We start from the raw sequence: 22,425 nt of genomic DNA on the forward strand, positions 1-22,425 counted from the left end.
TATTTTGATCAAACACTGTTTTTGATGGGAAAAAACTCCTGAGCAATCAATGCAGTGGTTGACGAAATGTGATTCCACTTCTGCTCCTTCGAGGACAACGGTTTATCGGTGATTTAGTGAATTTAAAATGGGCCGTGCAAGCGCCGCAGATGCATCTCGCTCCGGAATGCCAAAAGAGGCTCCGAATCCAGAAGTCGTAAAACAAGTGCATCGACTCGTTTTGAACGATCGTAAAGTGAAGATACGCGACTTAGCTGAGGTCGTAGGCATTTGAAAAGAACGAGTGGGATACATTTTGCACGACATTTCGGACATGAAAAAGTTATCCGCGCGATGGGTGCCACGTTCGCTGACCGTCGACCAAAAACAGCGGCGCGTTGATGATTCAACAGATAGTTTGGCTTTGTTGAAGCTTAATCGACTTCTTTCGACGTTTTGTGACAATGGATGAAACTAGGATTCATTACAATACTCCTAAATCCAATAGGCAATCTGCAGAGTGTCACTGAGGCATATTTCGAAGACTTGGACGTTTTGTACTACAGATGGGGAATCGAAATTTTGGAAACTCGCTATACCAAGTGTATTGCCCTCGAAGGAAACTGTGTTGAGAAATAGATACAGCTTTGCTCAAAAACGATTGTTTTCAATTAAAATCCCGTAATTAAATCAGTGGAATTCTTCGATTACCAGAGATATTCATTTCGTTTAAAAAAGATAGTAAATGAATCTGCGTTTAGCAAAAAATTATTGATGATCAATTATAGTACAAAAATACTTAAAAGAAAAAGTGCCAAAACTAATAGAAATAATCAATCATTCCTACTGCTAACCAACCATAATTATCCGGCAAAAGGAGATGTCCAAGTAATCATTCAACTGAAACATACAATACCTCTACTGCCCATTAGAGCTTCCGACTTCACTTTGTGAAAAATATGACGATCCTATTTCAGCTTCAGCATTTCAATCATGGAACCACTGAACACATCAAACACATCTGCCACTTCAGGCGACATAATCGCAAACTTAACGCGTATCGAAATGCCGCGCCGCGGTCTGACCTAGCACGTAAACAGACAGCCAAGAGAATGTTGTCACATGTGAACGTAACTTCCGAATATGATTGACTAATTGAAGGTCCCCGTCGTCGTCATCGTCGAAACGCCGTGGACCGCGGAGAGGAGGAAATGATTATTGAAAGGAGAGAAAAAAAATCACAAGCACTTGACTTGTGGATCGTTTCGATGCAGCCTTGCCGTGTAAATGATTTTCGAACCTAATGAGACTCACTTCGCTACATTTGGATGCACCGATTATTATCTCGTAAACGCAACCAGCACTGATCACCACATCGCATCATTTTTGGGGGATTTACAGTGTGTGTTTGGACTTCTGAATCTTGAAGCTTGAGATGTGGTTTATGACTGAAACTGACGAAGGAAACGGCTTCGAAACATTCAGGTGGTAATCAAACTAATTGGAGTCCAATATTGGCAAATGATTTATAGTACTGCATGTCGCATTCATAAATTTTGAGTCAGTCAAGACATTTAGGATATTTGCGCTGACTCAAAAGCCGTATTAATCCCATTTGAAACGATCGTTTAGTCTCGATAGGGATTGCGTCAAGTGTTTGCTTCTTCAAAATTATGCAATGCTATTCGTTTCAATTCGCATTAAACGTTGAAGAAATTTTATTGTTTTGATTTAGATCTTTTGTTTTGATTTTATGTTTATTTCTTAGCCAACACTGAAATAGTCAGAGAAAAAATAATAGATTATTATTAATATGTTCTGGTACTAATTAGTTTTCTGGTAATACCATTATTAATAATGATATTAATAACGGTCGCTTATGTACACCACATCAATACGAATCAAAACAGTCTTCTATTTCTATAGAGCATGTACCCATGTATGTCAATTTCATTTTCAAGATAGTTTCCTTTTCAAGTCGAATTCATTTTCAACACAATTGAATTGCCGTGAATCCGGACTGACTCCATTCTAGTTAATTCAGATAATTCTGTTCATCACCTTCACAAATTAGATTCACAGAACATTCCGAGTATCCTTTCCACAGAATGTGGGATTTTGCAAAAAAAAGCTTCGTCGTCAAAACACTCTCTCAGAACATCTTCCCTGCATTTAGCTTAATTTTCCTTCGCTAACTCAATATCAATTCCATTTCCCAACTCCGAGTGATTCAAAAGAAATCTCTCGAAGCAAGTCCTTCACTTAGGTATAGAACTTAATAAGGGGCAAAGTGGTGAATGCTTCGCTTTTCGAATGCTGCCACAATTGGTGGTTATGTATCGAATTTCAAGAATGCTCATTAGTAAGCTGATATTTTGTTTGTGTGTTGCAACCGTGAGAAAACAAATCATCAAACGAGCACCACAATCCCCAATTGGCAGCCGCAAATCTCGAAACGTTGAAACGCAGCAAAGTGAAAGAAAGTTTCGCCATTCAATATTTTTGTTTTCAAGCCCGGTGTAAGAGCCGGTCTCTGTGGAAAAAGTTCGCATGCCATAGCCACACCGATGCCGAAATTGTGGCAGCGTTACGTGTCGCAATGCTGCCTCCAATAGCCCTGGCGAGATGATAGAGTTCGACCATTGCGGCGGGTTCTTCCTGCAATTATGGTGGAGGCATAATGCGCGCGGGGTTAGAAAGGCCGCAGAGGGTGATCATTAGATTCGCTGATGGCGGCAGCCCAAGCCCAAGAGAAGAAGAATGGCTCAGACTTTTGGGTGGTCGCTGCGGTTGCTGCCTGCAAAAAATCGAAATGAGAAATGCAAAAAATTGTATAATTTTTTGCAACCTTATAAACAGGCAACAAAAGCAGCTTGAGACTGTTCGCTTGGATCAACACAAAACAGAAGAAAAATTATCAATTTGATCAATCTGATCAATTCCAACGTTGCAGGAGTTTGAATGGACCGGGTGGTCACAGCAGAAAGCCGCTCTTGTATGCATAATCAGCCCAACCGGCGGAGTTAATCCGGGAAAACTGAAGGAGAGGTGAGGATGGAGACCACACACACACATGATGTGCGCTTGTTGCTGGTTTGTTTTCCTCCGGTTCAGTGTGCGGCAAGTGGAACACAGAGTAACTAGGTTATTTTTCGTCTATTGCCGGCGCGAGATATTACGTGCATTGGGGTGATTTGGTGAATTACTAGCAGATTGAGCTTGTGTAAGGTTTTGTAGTAATTAGTTCGATGCTAATTAGACGCCTTTTGCAATCTCCATATTAGTGTATCAGTTGCAATGCGTCGATGTAAAGTTTTGTTTTTCTTTTGGTGCTTCGGTGGGATCCCATTTTTCAACCTAAAAAAAAGATTGAGCATACGAATAGGATTCAGTGTGTTGTGTTTGACGTAATTACATTAAAGCGAATTCCTTTTTCGATATTTGACATTGTTCCATAGCTTTTCTTACGAACTCATTGAGTGAAAAGTTGAGGAATCGAGTTTCATATTTTTCAATTGTGTTCAGGATTACAGACATAGCATAGCTCGTTTACTGGAGACCATGGCATATATCTTAATGCTTCGAAATCCGGAAACTTACATTTTTTACTAATGATTTGAATTCCAGACACTTTTGCTTTTCTTCTCAAATGGCACTAATGTTTCTAGACGAACTTCGCCGTCCCAACGTAGTATCACTCGCGCCATTTTTATTAGTACCTAGTGGGGATTTCTATGACAAATAACACGCCTTGAATGTATTCCGAGTGGCAAGCTCTTGAACAGTGCAAATCGGAAGAAATTTCATTGACGAAAAACCCCTCCGACCAGAACGGGAAGCGAACCCTACATCCCCCGCATGTTAGACGTGACGCTAACCACTAAACCACGGGAGCACTTGCACTTTTGCTCTGCCGGGCACATTTTGTCAGCAGCATTTCTTCGAGAGAGATTAGTTATTGTTTTTTGCATAGTTTGTTATCCCATTGTAATCTTGAAAGTGAGGAATTCCCTCTGTGACCTTCTCAGGTGGGTCAGTCTATTCGAGGAATATTAAAGGAGTTTCTCGGCGACCTTCTCAGATTGCCAAAAATTTTTCAAATGTAAACGAGGGATGAACAAAAATATATAGTTCGAGGGTTTTTAAAAGAATTTTCTCAGTGATCTTATCAGGTCAGCAAAATAGGGGCTGTCCACATACCACATGGACAACTTTAGGGGGGGTAGGGGTTACGAAAATTTCCACGCTTGTCGAGGGGGGAGAGGGTTTTGATATTGTCCACCTGGACGCGTTAAGTATTTTTTAAAGTAAAACATTCAAGTTAATAGTCAAAATTGAATGAGATCTATTTTGTATTCACACGATTTTTTGAACTTCACGCCCGCCCTGGGTACTCAGTATTCATCAATAAAAAGACTGAACTGTCTGAGAGTGCTGCTCGGGCAAACATCCATATTTTTTTCATATGACTGAACCTCTTTCCTGAAATTTGTAGTATTAAAACTCACGACTTAAGTGCGGGTTGAATTCAGCTTTTGCTCTTGATGACAAAACTGTTTGTTTTTTTTCGAGAACTCTCAAGGATTTCTGAACATTGCAACGAACAACAAATTCTTCCATGAGTGTACGGGCCGTATCTCTGGAGATCTATTTCTTGCAATGACGTTGTTCTTCATTGATGTCTGGTAATTTTTGTAATACGCTTTTTTTTGAGTTGTCTGGAAAGTTCATGCTGCTACTGCTGATTAATTAAAAGAAAAGATTAATCCTTGATGCACATGAATTAGTAGATTCGCTACAGATGTCGAAAATCAACGTTTATGAGAAACGAAACATAACGAAAAACGCTACAATGCATGTACTACACATAAACCCATATTACGGAACCCGATCGGATTTGACATATCGCAATATCGAAATAAACTTTTGCATTCTGCATTTCAAGGTTGCAACATTTGCAACATTTGCACAAACTCGATCAGATTAAGGGGGATAGATACACGAATTTCGGACGTTTCTTCGAGCTCCGCAAAAGTAAAATAAAGAATATTTGTATCATCCATTATATCACTGTTTGTTTATCTATCTTTCAACAATAAAACAAAAATTGAACGGAAAAAAATATATCCATAATTAGAAGCTGATCAAGTGAGGGGGTTCAAAAAAAAAGTTGTGCCATGGTGTACAAGATTCCAACCCTTCTGGTTATCTGGAACAAACAAATCGAACAGATTCTGAATCAGTAAAAATGCCACTATCACATGAACCTCGGACAAGTCAAAAACGCGATTTTTGACAAAATGGCGGAAATTTGAAGAAAAAAAATGCTATTTGAAACATTTTTTCGAGTTTCTTGATTTTTTTAAAATGGTAAAGTTACGAAATTATGATTGTTTATAGGTTCATGCGATAGAGAGATGCATACCGATTGTATTCATATAAATATAGATAGAGCCAGTTTGGAAAAACATGTTTCGAGAAAAACGCGTTTGAAGTTAATTGTTATGGTCGTACTAGATAAGATATCGCATCACTAAAATGGCTATAACTTGGTAAATAATGAGATTTTCTTCTCGAAGTCGTCGAAGTCTCTTCTATGGTATTCTTAAATGTGTGAATTAGAGATATATGAAGAACAAAAAAGGTTTTTTTTCAAATTTCTAGAATAGAATATCCTCTTAAAGAACGCAACATTGTGCTAATTTCAAATCCGACCGTCTTCCGGAATAAGGATTTAATTTTACCGAAAACACTTGAAGGGACTTATCTCAATCTGAGATTCGTTTCATCAACGCGACGAAAATACATATTTGTAGCGAATTCTGAAGGGCAAATCATTCACAAGAATGTTGAGTTAAAAAAAAATCTTAGCAAGTGAATGGAACCCCGAAGCAGGTTTTCACTTGCAGAAAGTTATGGCTGGGTCTGGTAGGACTGAAAGAAAATCTGTATCATGAGCTTCTACCAAGCAACTAGTTTCGATGAATTCCAACAAGCACTGCTAGCAGCTGAACGTATTAAAATCAACGATCCAAAACGCTTCTAGGGCACTTCTAAAACTCCACCCGCCTTACTCACCAGATACAGGTCGGACTCGATTATATATAATCGCAATTTCACTTTTAACGTTCATTTTCAAATCCAATACTTAATCGAATCACAAAAAAGCTATTTTTCTATTAATGTTTGACATTCATACATTAATGAAAAATTCCTTTCTTGAGATTCGATTATGTATAGGATTTGAAAATAATTGTTGAAAAAAAATGGTCGACCATATATAATCGAGTCCGACTTGTATTGCATCTTCAGATTATTAACTGTTAAGATTCTTGTAAGAACTTCAACTTACTGCATAGCATAAGTTCTGAGAGGATGGAATTCTCAAGTTACATGAAGGATGCTAAAATATTCAGGAAAAAACGGTGCATCTATGATCGAAAAGATATATGCCTACAAAAATATGCTTTTGGTTTTTTCCTTAAAATCGGCACGAATTTTTCAGGACAATATTTAGCATGATTTAATAATTAAGGGTTGTAGGTCAACGGAATCATCGATCACGATGATACTGCAGATGTTTTGTTTTTACTAGGTTCATTATAGCCATTAGGCACTACCGAACCTGTAAAAGCGAAAGTCATTGATGTTTAGACGAGAAAATTCTGTTTTCAAACATTGATTTCATTGTCTGATTTTTTGAAAACTCAAACAGCCAGCCAGCGTTAAAAAAAACTCGAGAATAAGTTCACAATCGATATTTTAAAATGGATATGGAGATAACGTAAATGGAATTCGGAAGAAAATAATGAGCTCCCGGACAATGTTGAAAAAATTGAAGATTTCAAGACAAATCGTTACCATTAGTAAGGCTATAATTTTTATCAAAAAAAAATATGGAATAGAAAATAGAAACAAACTTGAAATGAAATTTAAGCGAAAAAAATAAAATTTCTTGATTTTTTCCTCAAAACCGGAGCAATGTCCACGTGAACAACAGGGGGAGGGTATAAGGAATGTCCACGCTTGTCCACGGAGGGGGAGGGGGGTGTCTAAAATCATGCTTTTTCTGTCCACGAGGTATGTGGACAGCCCCATACCTACGTACAACGCACGATTAATGACATCACTCACCACAGTGAATCCGCGCTATAGAGGCAATCCTTCTGGCAGCGAATATCATACTAACATTCCCCAGTTAGAACGTGGCGAGGTTTACAACCGAAACCGTTAAATTTTGTCTCAGATAATGAATATGATATCTGGATTACGAATCTCTGGGATCTACAATCTAAGAATCTGGCTGTTGTCAAGAATCAAAAATAAGAAAAATCATAGAAGATATATGGAAACTTGTATTTTTTATCTATGTCTGGGGTTTAAAAACGATCCATAATCAAAATATAAAATTCGAGAACATTGATAATCTGTAATATGTGTATGAAATTTAAGAATATACAGATTAATTCTGGTTCTGAATTTCGTATATCGACTCTCGAATTGGGCATAAAGAAGCTGAAACATGGAAGCAGTGATGATCAATATGAATCTAAAATTTTGATATCCTGAAATCAGATATATGAATCAAAGGCGACGCGTGACCAATTGAGTAACCTGTTCAATCAACAATAGTGTGCGTGTTTTCCATCGGCTTCGTTCAGCAGAAAACTTTGAACCTCAAATACCATTTTTACGCAAGGCAGTGCATTAGTAGTAGTGATCGCTTCATACATAGCCGATTGCGTTTGTCCTGTCGCACATGAAGATGCAGAAAAGTGTTAGAATGATGGCGGGTTCAGATGAAAAGTTTGAACCCGGTAGTCGTTACTGCTTATTCCGTAGTGTTTTGTTGTATTGCGTGCGGGTTGGTAGTGTAGTCAAGTCCCATCAGTCCCATCAGATTCATTCTTCACGGTGAAGAAGTTTCACCCAAGCAAAAAAAAATAAGGATTTTCAAATTAATGTGGAAATTACGAATAAATTACCTTCGATAATTCCTCATCCATGCTACAGATGTGAAATAATAAAAAAATTAAATAAAAAATTTAGATCAATTGTCTACCTGTCCTACGACAGGCGGACGAGACGCCAGTGATATGAATATGAAATCTCAAATACCGAATTTCGTTTGTATTTGGAACCAAATTCAAGATCTTAGGGTTTAATGTTAAATTTGCATCTGAAATATGAGTTTTAAATCAGTAGAACAGTAATCTAGGATATGCTAGAGGAATTTGAACATATGGCTACGAAATCCAAAATAAGGACATTATGATCTATAACCGGATTCTTAAATCGACAAGTTATTTGGTTAAATAGGAAATTGATGACAATCCTGCATCCAGAGGAAGACTGTAATTTTGAAACTGAAATCAGTAGTCTGAAACACCATTCTCGAAACTGTTTCTGGAACTCTTGGAATTCTGAATCAAAACTTAGAATAAAGATCTGTACCTAGAATCCGTATATGAGATCCCGAATCAAAGTTGTTACATTTGAAACAAGTTTGCTAAACCAGAAACAAAGTTGGGAATCGGATGCTGAGCTTTCACTGCTCATGTTTATAAAGGAGACGTGAGCGACAAAATAAACAAAATCGACTTTTTCGCCGTTATGTAAAGGGTGTGTCACATCAAATTGCATCACGGAAAAAACGATGTAGAAATTTAATTTTTAGGAAATATATATTCAGCTTTCGCTTATAATCAGATAAGTGTGTATAGATCACGTTGGCCATGCTTCACTGTCAATTTTTCGTAAATTTGGAAAAATGTCGTCGAACGAAAAAGAGCGTCGTGAATTAATCCTGTGCACTCATTTCGAGAATCCGGAGTTGTCACATCGGGACATCGGTAAGATGCTGGGAATCGTCCAATCCACGGTCAGCAGACTACTAAAACGATACTTCGAGAACCTAACCATCGACCGGAAGGTGAAAAACGGCAAAAATGGATGCTCCGTCAGTGAAAAAGATCACAAGCGCGTAGTTAAGCGGTTTAGACGTGATCCGAGAAGTTCGGTCCAGGATGTCGCCAATAAGCTGAATTTGTCAAGTTCATTCGTCCAGCGGACCAAGCAGCGGGAGGGCCTGCGTACATATAAGGTTCAGAAGGCTCCTAACCGCGACGAAAGGCAAAACATGGTGGGGAAGACGCGAGCCCGGAAGCTGTACACCGAAATGCTGACGAATCCGCATTGCCTGGTAATGGACGACGAAACCTACGTCAAAGTGGACTTTCGTCAGCTGCCGGGCCTGTTGTTCTTCTCCGCAGAGGACAAATTCAGCGTTCCGGAGGAGATTCGCAAGCAGAAACTATCCAAGTTTGCCAAAAAGTACATGGTGTGGCAAGCGATCTGCTCTTGCGGAAAGCGGAGCGCCCCCTTCGTGATGACCGGCACGGTAAACGGGCAGGTTTACCTTAAGGAGTGCCTACAGAAGCGCTTACTACCACTATTGAAGCAGCACGAGGGCCCGACCATCTTCTGGCCGGATCTCGCTTCGTGCCACTATTCAAAGGACGTGTTGGAGTGGTACGAAGCCAACGGGGTCACCTTCGTGCCAAAGGAAATGAACCCGCCCAACACGCCGGAGCTTCGCCCAATAGAGAAATATTGGGCGATTATGAAGCAGGCCCTCCGGAAAAACCCAAAAGTTGTCAAATCGGAGGCGGACTTCAAGAGAAAATGGATTTCTGTTCAAAAAAAACTACAACCTGACGTTGTACAGAACCTTATGGACGGGGTAAAGAGGAAGGTGCGAGCATACGGGCTTGGGCTCGAAGTATGAATAAAAAGAAAATGCCAAAAGTTGTTTAATAGTTTTTATTTTACTGTCTAAAATTTTCAAAAGGATCGGTCTACTGGGCGAATTTCTACAGCGTTTTTTCCGTGATGCAATTTGATGTGACAGGACAATAACAATCTGTTCCCCATCCTATTAACCATAGAATAAGTAAAAATGTGATTACAGGATAGAATTAAGAATTAGGCTCCTTCAAACTTATGTAACTGAGCCCGTAAAAATAAATGAGTGATATAAAAAACGACAAAAACATCAGAGGAGCTATGTTGCAGCAGTTAGCGATTACATACTACCCGTGTTTGCAACATTTTATTAGAAACACAAGACAACTGATGTGCAACGTTAGTCACTTCTTATTGATGAAAATTTTGGCCGAATGGCGACTGACGAGGTACGATGCAACACGATACCTGTTGTTGAGCTTCAAGCCGGATATGAAAAAGGTATTTTTCAACGGTAAGAGTTGCGTTCTTCGATTGAAATCTGAAGATTAAAATTTGTTCCGCAGTGGTAACCGTCGACGCCGCCATCTCACCACACTCTCCTATTTGGTTCGGATATTCTGTTGGCGTTCTGAATGTTTGGAGCGTTGGAAATGTAATTTTGCTAAGAGATACTGAAAAACGTCTTCGATATTCAGTAAGTTCAGTGTTTCAGTGTCGCTATAGACAGCGAGTTATCAAGGGTGCATATTCGTTCTGAGAGTTGATTTGAAAATCTGCTCAGATTGACGTTTTGCTTGATGATTTCGTAGTCCTACGGTAACAATGCGGTCGTGTCTTGGACACCAACTTTCTTTATTTATTTATTTGGTGACCTGCGACGCTTTGATTAAAACGTGTTTGTGGCCCCTTCGGAAAAAAGCTTGAGTACTAATCTAATGGCTCAGTAATTTCTTGATTGATTCACGGAATTCTTGAACAAATCGATTTGAATATAGAAAATCATAAATGTTTCAATTGTTGGTTTATTAAAATAGCTTTAGAATGAGAGCCTCTAGTTTCTCATAAATTTATGCAAACCGCAAAGCTTTTACCATATGCGGACTAATAAACCGAACCAAGTTATGACATAAACACATAAGACCACAACGTCATTTCCTGACACAGATTCCAAAGTTGGGCACCATATATTTGTGCAGACCGCGCTGTGATTCGAATCGCCACTGATGTTTCAAGCATTTGTACTGTTTTTTCGGTGGTATTTGTACCCGAGCGAGAGAATATGATTTCGATTGAGCAACAAGGCCATTGCTGCAATTGGTCAACTGCAATTTTGGCGTATTTTTTTCAGATTCATTCAAAATCAGCATGTAACAAACATCGTATGTCAATTATATGGTTGTGTCTCGAAGACAACCTTTCAAGTTATTTTTTTTACCCAATTATTATTAGTAAGTATAGTGACTCCTTCATCGTTGTCATCTGACATGTTACACGATAATTTTTACTCAGGGCCTGATTCTCGAATACACTTCACGATGGAAACGGAATGAAACGTATCCGCGATGACAACGGTACGGTGTCGACATCTGGATACGAGATTAGTTTCCCACTAAACTTATCATTATAATATCAAATCATATTCAGGTGAAATTTTTGTATGAGATTATTATATCACATGAACAAAACAAAGTTTTCCACTCACATTGAACACCAGTTTGATACGAAGAAGTTGATTTTCATTAATGATTTTTTATTTGAAAAGTGCTCATTCTGCCTGAAAACTCATTATTATCTTCGACACTTCACTAACTCGTAAAACGTAGTTCAATGGCGTGCCGTTTATTTCGTTCGCACCGTGTAGTATATTCGGGAATCAGGCCCTTAGTGTTTCTTCAAAATGGCTTGTGGCAACATTTTCAATCGATGTCGCATGTCGCATGTCGCATACGAAATCAGTTTCTTCAGTTTACATAGTCTTTGTCATCCGTGTAGCATATATCTGAAACGATTCATTGAGATAATAATTTGAATCGTAATGTCTTCATCAATCAGAGATGCTAGGTGACTTTCTCAAATGTCTTCACACGGCACTACAAAATGTGAAAATAAAGAATTAATAACTCAATATCAGATGCTTAGAAAAAATCATACAACGTTTATTCTGATCCATATTGTTATAAAATATATACTTTATGTTTATTTTTGTTTTGAGCAGACAAACGACCGCAAAGGATTGATCCCTTTGCGGTCGTTTGTCTGCTCTTAACCGCCACATCAGGTATACTAATCTCATACCGTATGCAACAATGTATCAGTTTATACTTTTTCTAAACGAATTTTAATGTCTAGTGAATTTGTTCACGAATCACCACGGTGGCCCTATGAATAATAGATACCGGTACTCTGTATAAACAACAGTTGTCGTCCATGCTTGAGCAAATGCTTAATGGAAAACTCCATGAAGTGCAACACTGTGAAGATATAAAGAGCATTGTTCAGGATGCTCAATCAGGAAGAAAGAAGGCAGGCTAAAAACACCATACCAATTATTTTTGTGATACATTCGAAAACCAGGACTGCATTTTGGGGTCCACACGAAAACCCTTCTAGAACAAATCACATCCGTCCTATACTTAATATTCCTCAATCTTATAGGAGAAATAATGGGTTTCCTTGCAATTTGAAAAGTATTCATCTTTATTGAATTTGAACATTTTCATTGCGAAATAACAGTGTAACCAACCAGTGTTAGTAATAAACAAAATATAGTATGAAAATAAAAACCTGAATATAAACAGACAACAAATACACCCAATCGCTCGCAACTGGCGCCAAATGAAGGGAAATTACTTGGCAGAGTAGTGTCCCCAAAGGTCAAGAATAATCACGCTTTTTAGGCCCCAGCTAAAGGACATTGCATTGCGGGATACCCACTCGTATTTGAATGGGCACCGCGCGTCGTAATCGGACACGAAAAAGTATAAATATAATACTACGTGGGAATCACATCGAATTTAATCGATTCGAATCGAAACACAAGATATGTTTCAAAAACCAGCCTGAGCCCACATTCAACTTCCAGTTGTTGTAGTTGTTTTTCAACCTGTGTGCAGCTGTGTGGTGTTGCGCCGTGCAGCCGCACTGTGTCAAGTACTTGCAGTTTCATCCAGCTGGGAAAGGTCATCGACAAAGAGCACTAAACTGACGGACGGCCGGTCGATCGGCGGTGTTCGTTGTAAGCTATACTTCTACAAGTTATTGGCAACCGTTACCGGGCGGGGGGTGTTCGTATGGTTTCGAAATTGACTTGCCACGACCCGCGTTACGGTGGTCCATTCTCCTGGGACTGCAGAGCTGCAGTTGTTTGAAAGGAACGAGCAAGTTTCCGAAGATGGCGATAACTTGGATGGTTTGGAACCAAAAAGCTGCTAATATTCATTTGGTACAATGAGTCATTCCTGGTTCTATTCTCATGCAGCCGAGAGAATTGTGGTTATATTCGGGAAGTTTGGGTAAGAGGAGAAGTGCGGAAAAAAGCGAAATTATCGGAGACCAAACGTTGCGATGACTTCCGTGAAAAACAGTTATTTTCGCCACCGAATAGAAACCCTTACCCGTGGCATAGAGAAGCCGATCGAAGATTAGAGCCCGAGAATGGAGCCGTAAAAGGAAACAATGAAAGTACAATGTAGTGTTATGTAAGGCAAGAGTGTGCTTACGAGCGGCACTGACAGCTGTCACATACGATGGGGCGCCCGTTTTGGATTAAGCTCGATTACAAGTTGCAGCTTTAGGGCAGACGGCGGCGGTATATGGCAGCGCTACTAATAACTCGTTTATGGCCGGTTCAGTGAACTAATGAGCGCCCCACTTCGCGTTGAGTGACAAATCGGTTGATCGAGTTGAATGAAGAGATTAATACCTGCTCCGTATGTGGGGTTCGCAAAATGGTCAGCGATTAATTTATAAGTTGGCTGTCAACTGCGGGGCTATCGGTGACTGCCGAAAATTGAGATTCGTTACCAATTTGGGAGACACTATGCAAGAGCTTTCGGTATATGAGACTAAAAATTTTCAACGATTAAGAATGCTATTTTGAATTAAATGTCGCTTCTGAAAAGGGTCCGTGTATTTCAGAACCAACTTTAGTTACGAAATTGTAGCTGAAGAATTTATGATTGCATATAAAAACTATCAAGGAGCGAGTTTGTGAGAAAAATTTGTAATTGTAAAAAAAAATTGTAATAAACAAATGAAAAAATTGCCCTTGAATTTCAGATCGTCAAGAAATTTTTGTTGCTTTGTGTAAATTCAATGTTATGTTTCATGAATATAGGTCAATTCTCGCGTAACTTTTGAAAAGGTCCTATGTAACAAATGTAAACAAATCGAGTTAATGGATGCACGCAATTAGTCTTCAATCATTGAATGCATTACAAAAACAATCGTTCACGTATCTATTTTCTTCATCTTTTTATCGCCGATACAAAAAATATCCAATGTACAGATTCGGATTTTAAGCACCCGGCTGTTACTTCGGACGCCACTTTCCTCCGATGCCCGAAACGTCCGAAGTAACAAAGCAGTCAAAACAACACGATGTTTTGAGTTTTCGTTTCTTACAGTAGTTGTTATCGATTTCAGTTCAATTCAACGGGTGATAACAATAATAATCTGTCTTTAGAACGAAATGCTGATTTTTGGATTGTTGTTTAGTAGTTAGTTTCAAATTCTCATCGTGCAACGTAATATGTCCAATGTGCAAACGCGGGCAGTCAAAACGTCCAATGTAACATTTTTCGCTCCTTGGCTTCAACTTTAAACTCAAATCACGGAACAACAGCTACAATTGGTTTTGGAGAGCTATTCTTGATCGCTAGTGGTGAGAGGAGCGATAAAGATCGATAACTTTTAAGACAATTCGCGGAATAATGTTCGGGTCTTCAACTTCGTTTTTCTCGAGTTGACGAAAATATTACATTGGACCTTTTCAAAAGTTACGCGAGAATTCTACTAGTAACATTCTTGCTCCCTAACTTTTTAAACGAAATTAGGAAGGATCTTCAGGAAGAACATTTCGTTTTTTTCTGATATTTCTCTTCAGACTGCTCATAAGCATCTGCACATAAACTTCTTTAACCATTTTTGTCACTTCACGAGAATATTTCTTGAATACTCTCTATACCCCATTTTCTTGTTCACCAGCCTCATAGCCCAGACCTTGCCCCTCCCGACTACAATTAGTTTCGATCAATACTAAACGCATGAGTGGAATACGCTTTAGTTCAGAAGAGGATTTAAAAACCTGGCTGGATTCGTTCTTGGCTTCAAGAGATGAACGCTTCTTTCGCGACGGAATGCGTAAATTGCCAGAAAAAATGGCGAAAAGTAGTGCCTAGCGATGGTCAATACTTAAATATAATAAAGGGTGTGTCACATCAAATTGCATCACGGAAAAAACGCTGTAGAAATTTAATTTTTAGGAATTATATCTTCAGCTTTCGCTTATAATCAGATAAGAGTGTATAGATCACGTTGGCCATGCTTCACTGTCAATTTTTCGTAAACTTGGAAAAATGTCGTCGAACGAAAAAGATTGTCGTGAATTAATCCTGTGCACTCATTTCGAGAATCCGGAGTTGTCACATCGGGACATCGGTAAGATGCTGGGAATCGTCCAAGCCACGGTCAGCAGAGTACTAAAACGATACTTCGAGAATCTAACCATCGACCGGAAGGTGAAGAACGGCAAAAATGGATGCTCCGTCAGTGAAAAAGATCACAAGCGCGTAGTTAAGCAGTTTAGACGTGATCCGAGAAGTTCGGTCCGGGATGTCGCCAATAAGCTGAATTTGTCAAGTTCATTCGTCCAGCCTGCGGGCCTGAGGGCCTGCGTACATACAAGGTTCAGAAGGCTCCTAACCGCGACGAAAGGCAAAACATGGTGGGGAAGACGCGAGCACCGAAATGCTGACGAAGCCGCATTGCCTGGTAATGGACGACGAAACCTACGTCAAAGCAGACTTTCGTCAGCTGCCGGGCCTGTTGTTCTTCTCCGCAGAGGACAAATTCAGCGTTCCGGAGGAGATTCGCAAGCAGAAACTATCCAAGTTTGCCAAAAAGTACACGGTGTGGCAAGCGATCTGCTCTTGCGGAAAGCAGAGCGCCCCCTTCGTGATGACCGGCACGGTAAACGGGCAGGTTTACCTTAAGGAGTGCCTACAGAAGCGCTTACTACAACTATTGAAGCATCACGAGGGCCCGACCATCTTCTGGCCGGATCTCGCTTCGTGCCACTATTCAAAGGACGTGTTGGAGTGGTACGAAGCCAACGGGGTCACCTTCGTGCCAAAGGAAATGAACCCGCCCAACGCGCCGGAGCTTCGCCCAATAGAGAAATATTGGGCGATTATGAAGTAGGCCCTCCGGAAGAACCCAAAAGTTGTCAAATCGGAGGCGGACTTCAAGAGAAAATGGATTTCTGTTCAAAAAAAACTACAACCTGACGTTGTACAGAACCTTATGGACGGGATAAAGAGGAAGGTGCGAGCATACGGGCTTGGGCTCGAAGTATGAATAAAAAGAAAATGCCAAAAGTTGTTTAATAGTTTTTATTTTACTGTCTAAAATTTTCAAAAGGATCGGTCTACTGGGCGAATTTCTACAGCGTTTTTTCCGTAATGCAATTGGATGTGACACACCCTTTACTATAATGTATTAATACAGGGGAACAATTCCACGCCAAATCAGCCGGCCACTGACCCGACCTTCTTCGACTTTTTTTACGTAGTACGTCTTCCAGGAAAGGTTGCCAAATCAGAAAACAGGTCACGTTTTTATGAAATAAAGTTAACGTTAATAACTGTTTTCACTCTGAACGAATTCTCATGATTTGTATACCAATCGAATCGGAAATTCTCTAAGATTTGTTTGATATGCTATACATTACAATTCGCTAATCTTTAAACGGTTCAAATTCATGAAAACTGGAAGAATTTCCTTTTCTCCTTACTTTGTTCTGCCGATTTGTGTATTTCGAATGCTTATAACTCGAACATTTCTTAATAGATCGGAAAGATGTTTGCATCAATTGATAGGAAATATTTCTACGCTTCGTCTATCACAATTAACTAAATGTTATTTTTCATGAGATGAACAATTGAATAACTGTAAAATGTAAAACGCCCTGACTGCCAAGTTTTGATTGGCCCGATTTACGGTTTCCCTAACACGGACTTCAAAATGATTGTGCCTGGGGGAATCCGCTTTGCAAATACATACAAGTCGGTGGTATTTTTGTTCCCACAGAGCTGTGTTTCGGTAACACGGACTTCAAAATGAATGTGGCCGGAGGAATCCGCTTTGCAAATACACGCAATTCGGGGGTATTTTTTGGTGTTGAGTACTTTTGTACTCGTTTGTCGTTGTGCAGACCGGAATATGTTTCCCTAAAACGTATTTTTCAACTGAGAAGCCTGGGAAAATCATCATTTCAGATGCTAGAGCTGAATGAACTTTCGCGGTTCGAGAACTACGTAAACATGAGATGTACAATAATTTCAGAGGGAAATGAAAATACAATGATCGTTTGACAATTCTTCTGTTCACATATTTTGGTAGTCGTAGGCACCATATCAAACGTAAAAGGACGTTCATCAAATTTATTTGTAACGAAGAACATAATCTATTACAAAAATTTCGATGCATTCTAAAATAATATTCGAAGTGGTAAACTAGTGGATTGCATAATGTAATTGCGTAGTTCTACGTCGAAAATATGCGGTCGTGAAATAGATACAAATCCTTACAATCTTGAACTACGTCTTCCAGGAAGGGTGCCAAATCAGAAAACAGGTCACGTTTTTATGAAATAAAGTTAACGTTAATAACTATTTTCACTGTGAACGAACTCTTATGATTAGCGTACCAACCGAATTGGAAATTCTCTAAGATTTGTTTGATATGTTATACATTATAATTCGATAATCTCTAAACGGTTTAAATTCATGAAAACTGGTAGAACTTCCTTTTTTCTCATACATTTGTTCTGCCGATTTGTTTGCTAACCCTACACGTATTTCGCATGCTTATAACTCGAACATTTCTTAACAGATCAGAAAGATTTTTGCATCAATTGATAGAAAATATTTCTACGCGTCTATCATAACTAATAAAATGTTATTTTTCATGAGATGAACAATTGAATAACTGTAAAATGTCAAGCGTTATCTAAACGCCCTAACAGCCAAGTTTTGATTGGCCCGATTTAACATTTCCCCAACACAGACTTCAAAATCGATGTACCTGTGGAAATCGGCTTTACAAATATACATGCAAGTCGGGGGTATTTTTGTTCCCACCGAGCTGTGTTTCCCTAACACGGACTTCAAAATTAATGTGCCTGGGGGAATCCGCTTTGCAAATACATGCAAGTGGGGGGTACTTTCGTACTCGCTTGTCGTTGTGCAGACCGGAATATGTTTCCCTAAAACGTATTTTTTAACTGAGAAGCCAATTTTTCCGTTCACATATTTTGGTAGTCCGTGGCATCATATAAAACGTAAAAGGATCAAATTTATTTCTAACGAAGAACATAATCTATTACAAAAATTTCGATGCATTCTAAAATAATATTCGAAGTGGTAAACAAGTGGATTGTACAATATAATTGCGTAGTTATACGTCGAAAATACGCGGTCGTGTCCAAGATATAACCCCAACCCCTTAATTTTTTTTCTTGAAATAAGTCATATTTGAAAAATTAAAAAAAAAATTCAAACTGTATAATCGAGTCCAAAATTGTTTTTAATCGAATCATATATAATCGAGTCCGCCCTGTACATTTTATTATTCAAATAAATGTGTTTTTCATGCAAAAAAACGGAACGAATCATGTTGCACACCCAATAGAACTATTCAATTCTATAGTGAGAGTCGCACGCCATCTTATAAGAAAGAGTTGGAATATTGAATTACAGTGGAACCCCGATTATTCACGAACGGATAATTCGCGGTGCGGATTATTCGCGACAGCGAGTTCCATAGTAAATCTACAAACCTTCCTGAAATTCGCCAGTGAGTGGTAGGGTCATGCTCTTTTGTTTTGGTCATGACTTTCACATTATCTGACCACTGGTGCACACGACCTTATAGATGGATAGTTTAATGATTTCTTGATAAATGATTTAATGATGTATTGATAAAACATAGTTTTTATGCTGAAATGTGATTTTTTTCGTGTTTGCACTTCATTTTTAGTCCATAATTGCGTTATCCGCGAATTTCGTTATTCGCGATGACCTTGCCCGACTATTCCGCGGATAATCAGGGTTCTACTGTACATTGTTTCTATACAGTGGACAAGAATAACAGGGCAAAAATTAACTACATCGTGACATCAGAGGAACTGGGGTGCGACGAACAGATTAAAAACTTCGGGAATTCTATCTGACTTGACGAAAAAAATTTAGCAGTGTCAACAATTCAGAAAACAAGAATTCTTCTGCTTTACCACAAGAAAACGGAAAAAAGACTGTGTTGCAACCAAGGTATGTCGCAAACCGTTTGAAATAAACCACCCAAACATTGGATAGATTACATTCCATGGTAAACGTGACTACACGCTATAATTCGTTTGGGTCCTCCCCCGTGTCTCGGATATTCGACTCTGGGAAATCGGCAAAAATAAGTGTAGCGTGTCACGCGATGGGCCTGCGAACCCAAGCAAATCACGCGAATTTACCACCATTTGTATAAATTAAGGTACAAGAAGCACAGCCGAAGCAGCGCACAATGCTGGGTCCTGCAATGACAGCTGGCTAGCTCTCGAAACAGAAAGCAGTTTGCTACCTGCCAACCTGGCCTCACGTCAGTACCGATTCCCAGCTGCCGAAAACCCAGATAAGATCAAACAAAAAATGGTTGGGAAGAGAGAATAATAATCAATGGAAAAAAAATCAAACGCACCTCACTCGAGGTGAAACTGGATACCGTTCAAGGTCATTGCTATGCACCCGCTCGATGCTTCTTGCTTTATTTTTTCCCACCTGTCCGCCAGCGCGAAAAGAGGCCGCGGTGGAAAGTCAATCAGCAGGAAGAAATTGTTCCACATCGGCGGCTCTCCAAAGCAGGTCTCTTAACAGTAAAACGCTCTCGTGTTCCCTGCCCCGTGTACAACGTAAGCACAACAAAACATCCGGTGCAACAACGACGGAGGAAGGCGGGGAAGCAACGGATCTCGGAACCAATCGATATATCGGTGGAAAAGTTACCTTGAAGTTTTAGTTAGCTCCTTCGGATAAGAATGCGAAAATACGAAACAACAAGGAGGCCCACTTGTAGAATCTCCAAGCAGCCGGGGCGAAGCTTGGCTTCCGGATGCCAAGTCAAGCGTGGATAATCCGGGGCATAAGCAATTTCATGAATTAGCTCATTGAGAAATAATTGAATAATTCGTTTCGGAAATGGGATTACCGTGTGATGCAACTAACTCTTTCGAATCAGGTACTTTAAGACGTACTTCATATAGCATAGCTTTGTATGTTCCTGAGGGCAAAAGGGAGACGGTACAATCTGGCAACAATGGAACCGATCCCTTATCCTGGAACATAGCAATTATATCATCCACCCACTCCTTATCAACACGTCCGGTTCAATATAAAAATCCATTGATTAGAGCAGCCCTCAATAACATAAATTGTGGACCCTTTCTTTTCTCCTGTGAATCAAAAAGTTTCAGACAAATAAAATGCATTTGGCAATATGTATTGTCAACACACTCACCGTACAATTCCTTGTTTTTTTGGTTCCCTTATTCCTGCTGATGCTGCTCCTTCCGACCCCTACAAACACTATTATCCAGAGCAATTGATAGGGGGAACTTTCCGTGGCGTTGTACGCGTTTCGAAAATTTCGTTTTGCGACCTCTTTTCCTTTCTTTTTTTCTTTTTCCTCCCCGCACTAAGCAACAGAGCCACTGCTTGCGTGAATGGAAAAATGCAACTCAAGAAACTTTTCACCTTCCCTTTTGATTCGAAACTTTTTCAACTTCCATTCAAGATATAATTAATTCGATCAATATTCATTACTGGCACACCCCGAACGTAGCGTAGGATTTTCCGGGCAAAATTTTGCTCCCCTTTTATCCTTCGCCCACTTTCTTCGCTTCGCTCGGAACAAACTTATTTCTCTATTGTATTATTTCTGCGGCCACACACTCTGCACTGTTTCCTTTTCAATGGAACGTTTTCATTGATAATAACGACCAACAAAACGCTGTTGTAACACACTTTTTGCTTCCGGTGTGCACTATTGTGTACTAACTTTAGAACCAATCACGCACAAATAACTTCAGACACTTTGGAAATGTATGTATCAATTGAATGTTTCCACACGTGAAAAACACAAAAAAAAAGAAAACTGCACAGCAGCGGAAGGTGAAACACGGTGAGAGTAAATATATAACTATATGCAACGCGCACGTTGTAAAAACACTGCGATAGCCGATCACAGCGAACGAACTTTTGTTAACGGTTTCTGGAAAGCGACTGGCTGCCGAACCATGCGAAACTACACCACAGCTCGAATGACGCGAAGCCCAAATCCGAACTGCAGTACGCGTACGCGAGAAAGAAACATAAACAAAAAAAAGGAGAGCAAAAACTCACAGCACCGGCTGTCATCTCTGCGGCATATTTTTGACAGTGGGTTTCAGGCGTTTCATGAAAATGACAGCTGTCGCGTTGTCGGCATTAAATTTCGTGTTCCGTATTTCTGAAGCAAAATTGTAACAAATTATCAGGCTAAATAAACAGATTTCTAAAATTAAAAATAATATTGAAGATTGCCTTTTTTGGTACCAAATACGTGAAAAAATTATCGGACACAAATCAATCTTATCCTAGAATCCGAATCATAATTGGTCGGGGTTCTGCCAAAACCAACCAAGCGCCAAAATCATTATTTTGAGATAATTCAATTTGAAGCTTGGGCTCCCACTAATTGACCGAGGCTTATCAAATCTTTAGGCAGAATGAACACCTTTCAAATAGAAATTGACTTCTCCGTATCAAATTATTGTTCAATGTGAATGAAAAGCTTTTTTTTCTTCATGTGGTAAAATAATCTTTTACAAAAATTGTATCTAGAGACTGTTCTAATTATAATTGGCGATCTAACGTAAAGATCTACACCTAGGCGGCACTGCGGTGAAAATGATGATGGTTTTAAATTTTGCAATGTGATCTTATGGAAGGTTTATTTTCTTTCCATAAATTACAATGTTATAATCATAAAAGATTATTTGGTTGCGATGAGTTTGGAAGAAATTTAATTTTGCACAATTTTATATGTAACATGTTATTTTCTTACCTCTTTCAGTAGTGAAAACAGTATAAATATTGACAATGGTTGAATCAAAAAAGGAAATTGGAGAGCACAATCAAAAGCAAGTTGAAAAATGCATGGTTCCTGCATGTGAGAACTACCTTGGAAAGCCCGGAAGTAAAATATATGTGATTCGTTTTTGAGTTTTAGGTTACCATATCATCATTTTCTTAGTTCAAAAACAAAATCCAGGTGGCTCACCGATCGTTTACGTTTTGCGTTAGATCGCCAATAAGTTTTCGTGGAAAACTAATTTCGTATACAAATGTCGACACCGTACCGTTGTCGTCGCAGGAAAAAACCATTTCGTTTTCA

At 39.3% G+C, this 22,425-nt stretch overlaps 1 protein-coding gene across 1 annotated transcript in view; it reads right to left on the bottom strand.

Moving 5' to 3' along the window:
- Window positions 1–21,288, bottom strand: part of LOC129769112 (uncharacterized) — a 159,841-nt gene extending 138,553 nt beyond the window's left edge. Inside the window, exon 1 of the mRNA XM_055771151.1 lies at window positions 20,509–21,288. The gene's annotated coding sequence lies outside the window, so the exon portion shown is untranslated. The remainder of the gene's footprint in view (window positions 1–20,508) is intronic.
- Window positions 21,289–22,425: the final 1,137 nt, after the last annotated feature.

This window comes from Toxorhynchites rutilus, chromosome 2 (assembly GCF_029784135.1).
Source record: "Toxorhynchites rutilus septentrionalis strain SRP chromosome 2, ASM2978413v1, whole genome shotgun sequence".
Classification (NCBI taxonomy): domain Eukaryota; kingdom Metazoa; phylum Arthropoda; class Insecta; order Diptera; family Culicidae; genus Toxorhynchites; species Toxorhynchites rutilus.